The following is a 15,702-nucleotide window of genomic DNA, read 5'->3' as shown; positions in this document are numbered from 1 at the left end:
CTGTAGCAATAGCACAGATCATTAAAAATAAATGGCAAAGGTTGTTTTAGGCTAGGCCTGGCTTGGGGGGCATAAAAACAGGCCAATGTGCCGTTTCAAACCAGGCATAAGCTCTATGCACTTCCATCTCTATGCTCGCAGAAAAACAAGTCCCTCGCTCTGAGCTCTCAATTATTTATTATTGAACAGACAGAGCAGCTTTTTTTCCTCTGCTTTTTTCATTTCCATGCCACTGTAATATTATCATTAAATCCATAATTGTTCAGCAAATTCACAGTCATGTCCTTACTGAAAATGTGAGAAAAACTTGTCCACACACATTGACACCCTCTCGTCGAGTCTGAGCTCAGAATTTGGAATAATATTTCTGGAAGCACACACACAAAGCAGCAAACACACAAAGAGCTATCTGTCATCAGAAATAAGCGTCAGTATGCCTGTGTGAGCTAATCAGTTACAGGATGTCTGACAGGGGTAAATTTTATCACTCTTCTCACCCGGGCCATCAGAAAGTGAGCTCAGATTAGATTAAGCACATCTGCGAGTTTGAGTATGAGAGAACGGGCCCCTGTGGCCCCTGTGACACAGCCTGCACCGTCTGCGTGAGGGCGTGTGGCAGCCGCGGAGGCCCTCTGCCCCGCGCTGGGCCGGATGAGACTGGAGTGATGAAGGGGAATGATTAATGGGCAGTCGGCGCTATCAAAGAGCACAGCCAGCTCAAAAGATGAGAGATTGCTTTCTGACGATCATTAAATCCTGGTTGCCACATCTACGAGCGTGCACTTTTCATCTGGCCTCTTACGGGGAGTAAGGCAGAGAGAACGGGACGCTGGACGGGAAGCAGGTTTATGGTGAAGTAAGGTTTCTATAAGCTAAAAGCCCATTTTCAGCACAGTTTGACACGGCCACTGTCGTCATATTGTTCTTTCATCCACTCACCTCCTCATTATTTTTTAGAGGCACAAGTAAGAGGCCGTTCAGAATGAGGGTGTTGTGTTTGGAAGATACTGAAGTTGTTTTAACTGGACACAAGATGCTAAAAAAATAATAATGAGATGCTGAAATGACCAATGACATCATTCTAGCATGAAAAGAAAATATTTAAAAGAACTGCAATGGAATTAAAGACTCAAAAAGAGACCTGCAGTATCAGGGGGTTAGGGTTTTAAAAAGTTAAAGCTGTTTTTACTGGACACAGCATCTTGTACCATAAGAAAAAAACAACGAGACATGAGCAATAAAAATATTAAAAACAACTGTGATGAAGACTCAAAATGACAAAAATGACTCAAAATGTGCCATTCAGAAAAAAATTAAATACATTTCTTACTATTTCATGCATTCATGGTACAAGATGCTAACAACAACAACAAAAAAAAAAACAATAGTTAAAAAAAAAAAGAGACACCTTGAAATGATCAATGTATAAAAAGGAGAAATGGACACAAAAATGGCCCCACAAAATTACGAAAAAAAAGAGACTCAATAAGCGGCATTATATTAGGAATAGTCCACCAAAAATTTAAATTGTCATTATTTACTCACACTTATGTCATTCCAAACCCGAATGACTTTCTTTCATTTGTCAAACACAAAAGAACACATTCTGAAAAATGTATTTGTTTGAGTTTAATTGTAAGGACAATGTGTCCAATGTTGGTTTGGACCCCACTGGCTTTCATTATCTGAACAAATCCAGTTCTTCCTAATGTGTTCTTTTTTGCTCTTCAGGTATGGATCACCATGAGAGTAAGTAAATTTTTTTTTTTTTTGGATGAACTATTTATTTAAAATTTTTACTTTTTACATGGAACAAGATACTAAAAGCAATGAAACCTATAAGATTGGTCAAAGTTGTCTGTACATAGAAAATCCAGTAGATTGTCACAAAAAAAGCCCCTACAACTCTTTCCTCACTGAAAATGCGGCAAAAATGTACACAAGTTAAGTTTAAGTGACATCCACAACAAAGAAGTGCTGTGAAGGTCTATCAAACTACTTCAAAACATACAAATGGGGAAAACACCTAAATACCAAAGCATTTAAACTCCTCTATAGGGACTTAATAACACAGTTGTGAACGTACATCCACTTTTCGCAGTGTGAGTTTGAACACTCCCCATCAGTGAGCTGAGAAATTGTCAGAGCTATGCAGAATCAGGTCATATGATCCTCTGTCCTCAAAAAGAGCATCAATACTATCCATTCTGAACAGCCATGGCTGAATACTCATCTCCTCCAGGACCAGCACTGCGGAACAAGGCCCTTCGGAGTGGAGGAAAATTAAACACTGCTCCGACTGAAAGCAAATAATGCAAAGCAGTAGCTGAGCAAGAGAAAATCTGTGTATGTATTTAGGTTGGAGAGATAAACTTAGAGGAAGTGCAGGAAAAAGAAAGAACGAGATAAAGGAGGAGGCAAGCTTATCGCATTCTACAAGCACACCATCTTATCCCAGCAGGTCCAGGGTTGAGATACAATGGCATAAAGGCCAACCTGATGGACGGCAGAGGCGTTACTCACCCAAAAGTACATCATCATTTCGGCCAGGGACAGGTGGGCGCTCAGAGATGGAAAACGGACGAGGGGTGGGCACAGAGCTGGCCGTGTGGGTTGGATTCGTGGTGCTTGAAAGTCCTTTGCTCTTCCCAGATCAGTCCAGAAAGAAAATAAAACAAGTTAAAGCAACAACTGTTGACACACTATCCGTTTAAAAAAAAAGAAGAAAAATCCGAAAAAAAAAAAAAAACGATCTAGTTGACAAGAAAAACAGGAAAAGGCAAAGGCGCTGCTGTCTCCACTCTTCAGTTTCCTTTCACTTTCCTGCTTCTTCCTACAACCACATAAGTGGCTTTCTTCACGTCTTCTGCCCTGTGTCGTTCTGTTCAGGGTCTTATTGGCGAGTGGGAGAGTTCTAGAGCAGGCACTCCAGGAGGTCTTTGGCAGCTGTTCCTAGCATTCCTTCAGTGAAGCTGTGTTCCTCCGCAGGGAGAGGAGTCCATTGACACTTCAGGCACTGATACAGCCACGGAGCAGCTCAGCATCCGAGCGCAGAGGGGAGGGGAGGGGAAGAGAGGAGCGTCTGCTCTCCTGGCTGATGCTGCGGCGGCTGCCGAGGGAAGCCGGCTGGAGGTGGGGATTGAGAAGACCGTAGGAGCGGTTCTTTCCTCTCGCTCGGTCTTGACGCTCAGCTGATGTTCATGAAAAGTCGTGCAGGGGTAAAGGCGTAAGTAAACTAGGTAGGGCGAGTCGGCGTGCAATGTAATGCCTTTTGCTCTTACTTGTGTCTGTCTTTCCTTTCTTTTTTTACTCACCAATCTTTTTCTCTGTGACAGTGAGGGAGTAGAGGCTGGGGTTTCGGTGGGAGAGAGGCTTGCAGAATTCCGGCTGTGCTTTCAGCCAATCAGGAGTCGGAGTGCGCCGGTGGAGAGCAGGGGGAATCGCTTGACAGGTTGCGTGCCATGAGAACAGGGCTGCTCTTTTTGGTTGCCTTTTTTCTGGTGTGTGTGAGAGCGCAATACGTGTTTGTGTGTGTATGTGTGTGTGGTTTGAGCATCTAAGTGCATGCGTACACAGCCATGCGCCTTTCGGGAGGCTTGATTTGGGGGGGGGGGGGGGGGGGGGGGGGGGGGTTACGCTGCCGTTTAACATCTCAGCTGTCTCAGCAATTTCAAACCCATACTGCCAACAGGCAGCTACAGCGTTCTTAAATATTAACCTCTGTGCTGTTGCATGTTCATATGTGAATTTGAGAGAACGCTAATTCGGCTCTTGGTTTATTTTGATTAGAACAAAGCATTTCTGGAGTGACGCCGTCTGAGACAGCTCATATTTTTCATTGTGCTTTGGAGCATGTGCAGTAAATCAATGCAAGAGTTCTGATAAGATCAGGGGTATTGGATCATTATGAATAAGTTTTTTATTTTATTATATACAGTTGTGCTCAGAAATGTACATACCTTCCTCTGTAAAATGTACATAACCCTTGCAGAATCTATAGCATTTAAAAAATACTACATATGAGATTATTTTTTTTAGTACTGCCCTTAAGCTGCAGCATTAATTATAAAGAAGTATATTCCACAAGAAAAAAATATTAATGCAATTTACACACAAAAATCATGTTAACAAGATACCTATGGCAATATACAATATTAATAATAAAAGTATGGAAACTTTTAAACAGGATAATTAATGTAATTTCATTTATTTTCTGTCTTGTTGAATATATGTAAATATCTGTTATGTTAAATAGTATAGAGAATTTAATGAAAGAAAATTGCAATTTTTATGATCCCTTTGATTTTTTCTGCAAGGACTATGTAAACTTCTGAGCAGGACTGTTATCTAAAAACATGTGAACCTCAATCAGTTTCTTTTTCTTACTGAGTTTCACAGTGAAGCAATAAAAGGATCTCAAGTTGCATTAAAGAAACTGTCTTATCAAATCCTGAAGTCTATTTCAAGTCAGTATCATAAATAAGTAAAAAAAAAAAGAGGGGTCTGTGAAATGACTGATCTTTACCGTTCACTGTTTTTTAACAATATGAAGAGAGTTGAAGAAAAATGGCTGAAAGAGAAAAATTATTTAGGAGCCTGAGTAGATTTGAGTAACACACAATCCTTATAAATGTCTTTAAGTTAATGTCATTAGCAAATGCAAATGAAAACTACACAATAAATATCATTCACTTCGTTTTGCAGTGTATTGCACAATATAGGGAGTCTAGGGCCAGTTGCACTTTTACAAAGTCGATAATTATCAATGCAGGTTTATTTTCTATATAGAGACATACAGTAAAGTCTTGACTACGAAAACGCTATTGAGTATTTTTAGTGTTATGGTTGAGGGAAAAAAAATGAGTTCACTGCTTTCACAGTGGAGTCTGCCTTTAAACAGCCTGTTATTAAATATAAAAAATGAAATACATTTTTACATATTTGAAAAAATGTGCCAACTTTCCTTGAAAAAAAAATCTATATAAAAAACATAAATAAATAAAATGATCAAATTAACACATTTGTCAACTAAATGTTTGAAATCAATATACACAACTAATTGGACTTCTGAGTCAAAACCTATGAAAAAAATAGTTACTGAAAGTGAGCTGTGTGACAACTAGCCCCAGTCTCCCCTACTGTTGTTGTTCTTCTTGTAATATTCCTGTCCACTCGCTATTCTGTTGTCTCTCTGCTTCTCTTTCTCTCTCAAATCCAAAACACTCTTTCTCTGTCTCCCCATTCCTTCTCCGGCACTATCTGTACTGTTTTTCCCGAGCATGTCGCGGGTGCTGCTTGTTCGGGTTAAGCACTCGGAGGACGACTGGCCCTGGGGACGTCATTTTCCATTACAGAGACAAGAAACCTTTTCTCTCAGATGAAGAAGGAGGGAAAGAGTCAGAGCCCTGAATTGGTTATGCTCCTTGTCGTGTTCTCTTACTCCCCCAACTCGCGATTTGTTTAGTCAATATTTAATGCCGGTGTTGTGCAGTACAGTTGTCTGTTGGCCCGATCCATGGGTTTGATCTCCATGTCTCGCCTGATCTTTCTCCAGGCTTATGGGCTTGTGCCGAGATGTGACGCAGAGTCAAAAAATGTGGCACAAGCTTGTTAACGCTTACACATTTCGCTCAGATGCAGTGCAAAGAAAGAAAAGGACATATAGATGGAAGAATAAAGAAAACAGCCAGCTGCATTACATGCATTTAGCACAACTGCTCGCTTTATCTGCACACAATCACGCAAGCCTCACCCTGTCTGCAGGAACTAACGCCCTCTACGCCCCACCTTAGTATAGTTGTCAAGCGGCGTGAAGTGTAAAGGTGGTATTTTTCTTCTTTAAGCAGGGCAGATGGGCAAGGTTTGGTCTGAGCAGGCCCAGGCTGAGCCGGTGGCCAAGCCAGACTGTCTTAATTAGGAGCTGGCCGCTGCCAACGGCAGGTGAACACATCTGGGACGCCATATTGGCCGCAAACGCAGCAGGTCTTGGAAATAGTGCAAGCCTTGGAATATTCGACAGGAGCTTTTTTTTTAACCCCCATACTACAACCCAAAAGTGAACCGCAATACATCTACATGCCACACAGAGTCAAGCTTCCATGCTGCGCGAGCCTGCCAGATATTAAAAGTCTCTGTCTTTGGAGGTTTGCGTTCGTTTTGCGTGCTGCCAAGGCCCGAGCAGCCCCAGAGTGCTATCAATTACACAGATTCTGCTGAAAAGCTGAAATTCAGCTCTGAGCGCAGTCTGACAGGATTCAGCAGTATGTGCACGTCCGTGTGACGACTTGGACGTTTGCGTTTCCTTTGTCCCCTGTACCTGCCCTCCACTGCCTTTGTTTGGAAAGAAGACGACACAATCACAGCGTGTCGCACTTAAAGCACCTTATAATGAAGTCGAATCCTCCCTTCTGCGCAGACACACACACACACACACACTCTATCAGGCATGCTCGCCCCACTGAGCTATACCTTCCTCATCAGTGCTTTACCCAACGTCATCATTTCTGCCTTCATAAACTCAATGGAGCTACATGCTCCTCTCCTTCTCTCTCAACGCACTCCCTTCTAATTACCGCGCCAGTTCATTTATTCATTAACCCGGCAAGGAAAATCGAGGGAGACCTAATTCAAAAACAACCGCCCTCCATTTCTCTCCATCTGGTGGGGAGGCTCGATTCTCCAAACACGTTCAAGCGACTTAATCTGGTTAAGGTGCAGTTTAGCGTCTGCAGCGGAGTTTGGTGGGGGGATTGAGGAACAGATCGCCGTGCCAGTCCATTTTCATTAAAAGGCCATTCCAGTGACCAAACCGGTACAGGAAGTGACATGCATGGAAGTATGGACTAATCAAAAAACAAGCGGATAAAAGGCAAGGCGCCGTTGTGCTTGATTACAGAGGCATTGACTAATTTACTTAATATACGGTTTGGAACTGAGGTAGAACTCATTTATAGTGATTTGAGTGCTAGCATGCTAGTGCACTTAAACGCTAAACGTGCTTTGGCTATTTGAAGCGTTGTATTTCCAAATGCCATTAGTAGAATTTCCTATCTCCAAAAGGGGAGAATAAAATTAAAGTTTGGGAAAAGTAAAAGTTGGGAAAACATAATTGCTTTGAGCCTTCCGGCTACGGCAACCGACATTCAATCTAAATTAAGTAAATATTGTAAAGCCAAATTAAGCATTGGACTATAAATGATTTACTACTTAAATGCATTCAACAACAACAACAACAACAAAATAAATCTTTTCTACTTGAGCTGCAAAAAGCCAGTGGAATTTAGAATGTTTTATCTTTCAGGAATGTCACTCATGGTATTCTAACATAGTCTTATTCTCAAGCAGTAAAGACAAATGAGACTTTACTGTAATAAGCAGTCCATTTCCAGCTTAAAACATCTTAAATCAGCCGAAGCTTATTTACTGGTCTCTCTGGACTAACTTTGCTTTTTCTTGGCTGGTCAGGCTGGGCGATCAAATGGCTATACTGCTAAACACCGCTTGGCCAGGCTGAAAGGTTAACTAGACCAGCTTGAAAGACCAGCAAACCAGCTGGTCCCAAGCCATATACTTTTTTTTGTTAACAACTGTTTATTGAGTTTTATTTTGTGGAACAGTAGTACAAAACAAAAATCAGCTGTACAAATTTAAAACCCACCCCAACCCATCCCACCCTTTGGTAGACTTAAAATAAATAAATAAATAAATAAATAAAATAACAAATAATAATAATAAACACATATTAATTAATATTAATAGATAAACAAATAATAAAATCATTTTTACAAAGATTTTAGAAAAGAAGACACAACAGTTTTCATGTTAGATCCATGTATACGAGAAGTAGAGAGTTCCATTGAGATAATGTCCAACAAATACACAGTCCAGGTTCGTCTGTCCATTGTGTGAGGAGGATTCCATCGGTTGACTAGCAATTTTTTTTGCTGCTGTGAGAGCAGCTGACAGTAAAGATCTTTGTTGGATGGACAAGGTGAAGTCCCAAAAGTCATTCATGAAAAAATGTTGCAGAGTCAAACGTATCTCAGTACCCAACAAATATGATAGGTCCTGTGAGAGCTGAGTCCAAAAAGGTGAGAGAGAGGGGCACCCCCAAAAAAGAAAATACAAAAACATGCCTAAAACTCCTTGGGAACAGAGATTACACTTAGGAGAAGACGACAGATTCATGAAAAAAACGTTTAATTGGAGTCAAGTAAACCCTATGCAGCAATTTCCAATGAATCATTTGGTGATTAGGGTTTTTAGAAGACAATTTAAACACCCCACACCTGATCGGAAAATAAAACATATACATCCTCATTAAGATCCTTAGCCCAAACAGTTGTAATAGATAAAGGTTTGTATGAATGCTCAAGAAGAAAGAGATAGATGACTGAAGCAGAGGAGGGAGATTCCTCAGAAGGAAGGATTAGTTTGGGCAAAGGGTGAACGGGCAGTTGAGAGTTCCAAGGCACCCCATATGCCCGTAGGGCCGATCTAATGCGCAAATACATAAAAAGGGAGGTGCCTGGCAGATTATATTGAGTCTTAAGATTCTGGAAGGATTTTAATCATCATATCATCATAGATATCTCCCAGAGTGTTTACTTTACTATGAGTCCATTGCGGACAATGAAATGGAGTACTGCCTGACAAAAGGTTATTATTGTGGAAAATAGGCGAATGCCTGTGCCATTTTGTAACTAGTTGTGAACGTCTTTCAACATCCCTCCATGTGGAGAGGAGATGGGCTACAATGGGACCTAGAGATAATACTGCGCAAGGGGAGGACAGGCTATTATTTGAATTAATAATATGATGTAACCTGCGTAAGTTATCCGAAGCTGAGCAAGATTTAATGAATCCTGTTTGGTCATGATGAACTAGCCTATTCATAAATTTCTCTAGACGACGAGATAGTACTTTAGCATATAATTTAATATCAGTTCCTATCAAAGAAAGTGGCCGGTAACTAGAACAGGAAGTCGGATCTTTATCTTTTTTTAACAAGAGAGAAATAACAGCTATATTGGGAGATGGAGATGGGTGAAATGAGTCTTGAGTAACTGAAAAAATTATCATATCTAACATGAGGGGGCCTAAATCCGACCAAAATACAGTATACAATTCAATTGGAATCTATGCCATCTATGCCTGGGGATTTCCCCTTGTTCATAGATCGAATTGCTGACTCCAGCTCCTGAAGAGTGAACGGTTCAGCCAGGTATTCCGAATCTAAATCTGACAGCCTAGGTAAATGAAGGTTGGACAGAAAAATGCAAAAGAGTCAGGGTCACCATCAGCAGAAGTAGTATAGAGGTTAGAGTAAAAAGAGTGAAAGGCAATATTAATGTATTTTGGATCTGTCATAATGAGCCCAGATTGGGATTTCACTGCTGAAATATTAGCAAACTTTTCACTGTTGTGTAATCTTAGGGCTAAGATTACACAATTCCCTTGAAAATAATAATTCTGCCTGCATCTTTGGATCAGGAATTCTGCCCTGGATCTCAGTAGTGAATTGAGTTCGGACCTAACCGCCATGATTTTACTGAGTGTATTGTCTGAAAAACAACGCTGATTAAGGAGAAAATTCTGGATGCCAGCATCTCTCATCTCCTTCCTAATTGACACAAATGCACTTCTTTTTACGGTGACCGGAGGAAAATCTGGAAAGAAAGACAGCGTTGCTCCGTCGGAAGTTTTCACCGGGGCATGAAGTCTGGCGGCCCGCAGAATGAGCTCCCCGTCTGTGTACCGCAGCAGATTAAAGATGAAAACCAGTGGTTTAGCATTACAACACACTTTTAGCCCCCAATTTTTTTTATTTAGTTTTATTTATTTATTTTTTTTATTTAAAGTCGGGCTCTGACTTTTTTATGTCCCTATAGGGCCGGGCAAATATTCACGTCATAGTTCAGACGCGGGCCAGTCCTCGGGCCTGTTTTAGGCTTCTCCTTATCTTTATATTTTAGACATCCATCAATTATTGATGAAAAAAAAATTGCCGCGCTGGTGGAAATAACATGAGTCCGTCAGCGAGCAGCGAGCCGTCAGCACAGCTGAAGAGTTCTGCGTTCAACTACACACAATAAAGCAAAAGCCCCAGCAAAAGTAATGAATGAATGTGTCCGGGATGTGTCCGGGGGAAATAGTAGCCATCTCCTCGTTAGACACGCCTTAAGAGAGAAGTGCATCTTCACGGATAAAGCTTATATTAAATATTTTTTGTTTTCGTTTTTATTTATGTCGTTAAGTAGCAATTTAAAGCTTTCTATAGATATATTTATCTTGTCTGTGAGGCATGTATTTGCTGACTTTTGGTTCATTTTTGTGAAGTGCTCCTGTTCAAGATAAAAGCATGACGTTTTGTTGACATTGTGAGTGCACACAAATAAAAGTAGACCCTTTACAGTTACGAATAATGTATTACTCTTACCTTTATGAGCAAAAATTATGGCGTAAGTTGTTTCCATTGAAAAAAAATTGCAATTGATTGCGCTGGTGCCTCCATGTCCTGCGCTTTAAATTCCATTCTCCGCAAAAACTGGATGCAGCGCACATTTATCTAGGTTTAACGTTTAAACATTGTCATATGCTTAAACTGTTTTAGTATATCTATAGATTTTATTTTAGGCAAGTCATGATGATTTGAGAAGGCTAAATTGATCAAGCATAAGCTATGATCAGCCTGCCGTCTGCTGCTGGCCGCTTGGTCGTTACTTTAAGAAAGAAAAAACTTATTTAATGAACAAAAAATGCTCCAAATGTAAACTTAATAAAAAGCCGGAACGCAATATAAACACTTTGCCATTAGGGCAGGGCTCTAGTACATTTTGTCATTTTAGAATGTTAAGTTCTACTTCTGTAGATATTTTGGTGAAAGTAACTCAAAAGTAATACAGGAGTCATGTAACGCATTACAATTCTGAGACAGTAATATTGTAAGGTAAGGAATTACTTTTAAATAACGCTAAAAAGTAATATGTAATGTATTACAGTTTGGAAGTAACTTGCACAACACTGCTGAGGAGAGCCTTGTGTACACGCGATGCGCTCGCTCCACTTCAATCTCTTTGCCCGCCAGAGATGGGAGCCACGTCCATAGCAATCTTTTCTAAAAGACCATAGGGTCGTCCTTTTCGGAACCTTCCGTCAATCCGACCAGACGCAGATTGCTGCGCCTATTGCGATCCTGTAAGTCCGCAACCTGTTTCTCGAGCGCGGCAACGCGCCTATCGTGATCTGCGACAACTTTCTTTTGTTCTCTCATCTCCCCTGTAAGAAGATCCAGTTTAGAGCATAGCGACTGAACAACTGACATGTGAGAAGCGAACTCGTTCCGCATCACCATCAACTCGGTTCTTAGAATGTCCTCGAAGTGTGTAACAGTGTTCGCCATCTTGTCCATCATATCGCTTGAGTTCAGTCACTTGGTTTTGGTGGAAAGGTGGAAAGATCTCATTTTACACTTTAAAGGTGGGGTATGTGATTTCTGGCAGCCAATGTTGATATTTGAAATAACCAACAAAAACACGTCCCTACCCCAAAAGGGTCTCGCTCCCTATTTTGATAGCTCCACCCCACACATACGTAACGTTACACAACCCAGGCAACGATTAGTTCTGTGAAACAAAGCAAAACCAATGTTACTCAGCTATCGAGAAGAAACAAAGCAACCTCGGTGCCCAATCGCAGGCCTTCCCGCTCCTTCAGTTCTCTCCAGCGCTGGAAAGCTGATCTGATATTTACACGGGTCCTACTATAGAACTCATTATAACCACTAATAATGCTGTCTACACTGGATCCTGACAGTAAACTGCTGCTGTGTTCTATTCATCACGTATTGACACAAATTTCAAATGATTTTAAACAGTCACTTTGTCGCGTCCAGTGTAGACATACTTCAGCTGGTGCAACACGACAACTGTCGCGTCCGGTGTAGACACGGTGTAAGCCTTCTTTTGTTCTGCAGATGTTTTCCTCTTTAGTTTTTTATCCGCCATCTTTCTGTTCTCTCCCAGTAGACAGCAGTTGAACTACATCCCAATTCTGCGGCTAAAGTTTTCGTCTGAAACACGTCTGCATGCTCAATTGGGAAAGCAGCAAAAAACAAGTTACCCTCAGAGATTTATATTTCTGATCCTCCAAATCCTTTTTTATCTTAATCGAGTATAAGGCAGTAAATTGCTCCAGCTCTGCCTCCTCCCTGTCTTTCCCTGCCTGTATGCTAATACTGTTTGACATATTTCGGAGGAAGACGGAACATCAATATTTATCAATTCATAATAAGACAGAGGTACTGACATGCGCTAAGATTACAGTTTAATTAAAACTTGAGTAGCCAACTAATATTCAGTTCTTAAACTGACACATCATATGCCAATGCATTATCTACTCATTTAGATCTTGCATAATTGAGAAAGAAGGCAGACAGGGAAACCAGGAAGGAGAACATGACATGTGGCTGCAATATTACCCCTTTTCCCTTTCTACTGCTGTTCTCTGTGTTTGGGCGTAGCTGTCAGAGCTGAAGCTAAAATAAACTTTGCCACACTGGTCTGTATAAAAAATGGATACCTCTGGTTCAAGTCCTGCCCAGCCAAAACACAACTGATGCCAAATTTCACCTGCCAACAAGGGATCCTGAGGTGGCAAAGGGAGCACAGAGGCAGCGCCAAACATGCCACCAATCTGGAAAACACAAAGAAGGCATCCACTTACCAGTCTTGTGACAAGGGGCACCCCAAAATGCCAGAAGGGATCGTTCAGCAGCCCACTGTACACTACGTTTCCAAAGAGAGCAATGCTTCCTGTTTTACACAGCCCGTTTCCTGGTTTGGTTTCTGCAGAAGGAGAAAAAATTTAAATATTTGGAACAGGTTAAATAGTAATATACAATGACTAGAAACAAATAATAATTATTATAATAATAGAAATGAAGATAGGAGAGAAGGAGAGCTAAATAAACAATTAAGGTAGAATGTAAAGTAAAAAGAAGAACAGAAAAATGAAGGAAGGAGGGAAGGAAGGAGGAAAACAAAGGAATTAAAAAAGGAGGAAAAAGTGAAAGAAAGAAAAACGGAAAGCAAAAGTAAGAGGGATGGAAAGAAGGAAGGAAGGGATAAAACAAACGAAAAGAAGGATGGAAATGAGGGAGGAAGGAAAAAAACAAAGAAGTACAACATACAAAATACAACGGTAATAAAGGAAGTAATAAAAGAAGAAAAAAATACAGGAAGAAAGGAAGGAAGGAAAAACAAACAAAAAAGGAAGAAAAAATACTGTAGGATAAGAATGAATGGATACATGAAGGAAAAACAATGGAAGAGAAGGAAATTAAAGCAAGTAAGAAATGAAGGCTTATATAAAAAAATAAAGCATGTATAATAGAAAGAAAGAAAGAAAGAAAGAAAGAAAGAAAGAAAGAAAGAAAGAAAGAAAGAAAGAAAGAAAGAAAGAAAGAAAGAAAGAATGAAGGATGGAATGAAGGAATCAAAAATTCCTTTTGATTCCTGATCAAAAAGGAATACAAAAAGTAAGAGACAAACTCAAATATTTCTCTGACAATCTGAATACGTCACATCCATAAACACTTCTCTCTGCTGTTTGGTGCACATCAGTCTGTGTGTGAGTGGCATGGTGTGAGTGAGAAGAGCTTGGCATGTGATCAACAGTGGTGTCAGCCCTGCTTACACAGCAAAGCAAACTAACAGCTACATTCAACCTCCTTTGGGTAGCACACACACACACACACACAATGATCGGTACTCACAAAGACAAAAAGAAAACATGACTCTGACATCACACACAAACACACACACCATATCCCAGCAGTTCAGCTTAAAAAAAAAAATCCCCATTTTCCCAGTCTGAGAGCCGACTCAGAGAAGCGCGTGCAAAGATTGCGATGTGTATTAAATTATTCCCTATAAATGCCAAGTACAGCAAAAATCTGCATTCTGCCTCAAAACAATAGTGAAGCGCATATTGTGGAGCGCACCACAGCAAGCCATGCATTCATTATTGAAAAACAAAAAGTAAAAATACCCATTAAAATGTCACTTGTGCTCTTTGTGGTTGCGGCGACACATGAGTTTTAGTGTTATAAATGGGCCTTGCGTTATTGTTTATGGTGGCTGCTAGCCGCAGGCTACCCGGCGGTGACTGTAAAGTCCACGGATCACACACCACGAGCCTCCAATGCTGCTCCCTCCCTCTCTATACATCACCCCATGAATATTCATGCCACAGGGCCATGCTACAGCCAATCGATCACAACTATAACGCGTTTATATCCATGATACATGTGGCTGATTTTTTTTGGTGTCTAGGAATAAAAAGATATGGCCTAATTAGCAATAAAACAGCGGCTTCGGCATAGATTTGGAGGCCGAACGGCGCTCCTGCTCTTTTCGGAGGTGATGTAATTCAGACCGCGGCACGTTGCATCACAGGAACGTGTCGTAAGGTGAGACTCGAGGCGGGGAGGGATGGCTGTCATCGCGTTTGAGGCTTCCCTGCTGTCTGTTGGCACCAGTTGAAGCTCCTTTGGCATCCGTGGGCATGTTTCTCACCACGCCTCACCTGTGATTAATTATTGACGGCGAGATGAGGATGCGGTAAAGTAAAGCTGCACTGACATGCTACACTGCAGATACATTACAACAACCCCCCAGGCTGCTTCACTATCTCCCCGTCTCTTTTTCTTCCTTTCCCCTGGTTTTCCCTCTTGCGCTTTGTCTTTAAAGCCCCCTTCTCACTCTGACAACCTTTCCTTGCTCTCTCTATCTCACTCTGCCCTGCAGTTGGGCAAATTTGACAAGAGCTTTAAAAACTGAGCCAAATGTCAAAGTTGTCATAAACAGTGTGTGAGAGGGAGTATTTTTGGTTTGATAAGAAAGCAATAACAGTTTGATTTAAGGCAGAAAAGAGTGTCATCACATCTAAATCTGCCATCGGAATATCTCAGTCCAGGGTTTGTCAGCGCGTCGCTGCGCACTCATGCAGATGAATGGAGGATTTTAGGTTGAAACTGAGACTGCATTATCTCGCATTTCTCTGCAAGGATGACAATAAGTGCCATAAAAGATCCCTGCCTGATCTGTGGGGAAGCACCCAGCTTTGAATCTCAAGTGTGATGTGAAAGTGGAGGATTCTAGGGCCATGATAACATGATAATCAGAGAAGAAACATAAATAGAAATCTATACTATAAAACAGCTCTATAAATGTGGAAATAAATCACTTGGCAAAGGCTTTAACTGAAAAAAAACAAAACATTATGAATTGCACAACCCCCCCCCCCCCCCCCCCCCCCAAAAAAAAAAAAAAAAACCCACACAAAATATAACAAATGATACGCATATTTTTCTCATAACTGACTTTTCAAGTTTACACAGGTGTCACTGCAGAGTACACATGGGTACGTTATCATATTCCACAAACGTTTGGGTAAAACATTCTTACTAATTAATTGCAATCCTTAAACAATCTCAATTTTGATTGCTAAAATCCCAAGATCAATATTTTTATTCTAGCCAGCGTTTTCATCAGTGAAGCAACACACGCCCCACCGTTGAATATACAATCCAGCGGAAAGAGAATTCATATTTAATATAAGTTTGGAATCCGAACTGAATGTGAAGAGATAAAAAGGAAGCATATTGCAAAATAAAAGCAAGAAAACACATTTGTTGTTATA

At 40.8% G+C, this 15,702-nt stretch overlaps 1 protein-coding gene across 1 annotated transcript in view; it reads right to left on the bottom strand.

Annotated features, from left to right (window-relative positions):
* The window catches only part of LOC306857993 (RNA binding protein fox-1 homolog 3-like), a gene marked incomplete at its 3' end in the record, with an annotated part of 143,801 nt that extends 130,952 nt beyond the window's left edge, over nt 1–12,849 (bottom strand). Inside the window, exon 1 of the mRNA XM_079398326.1 lies at nt 12,724–12,849. The remainder of the gene's footprint in view (nt 1–12,723) is intronic.
* Between the last annotated feature and the right edge of the window lie 2,853 nt (nt 12,850–15,702).

The sequence above is a fragment of the Barbus barbus genome, assembly GCF_936440315.1.
Source record: "Barbus barbus genome assembly, chromosome: 38".
NCBI lineage: Eukaryota > Metazoa > Chordata > Actinopteri > Cypriniformes > Cyprinidae > Barbus > Barbus barbus.
The sequence above is the reverse complement of the archived record's forward strand: the minus strand, read 5'-3'. Positions and strand labels throughout refer to the sequence as shown.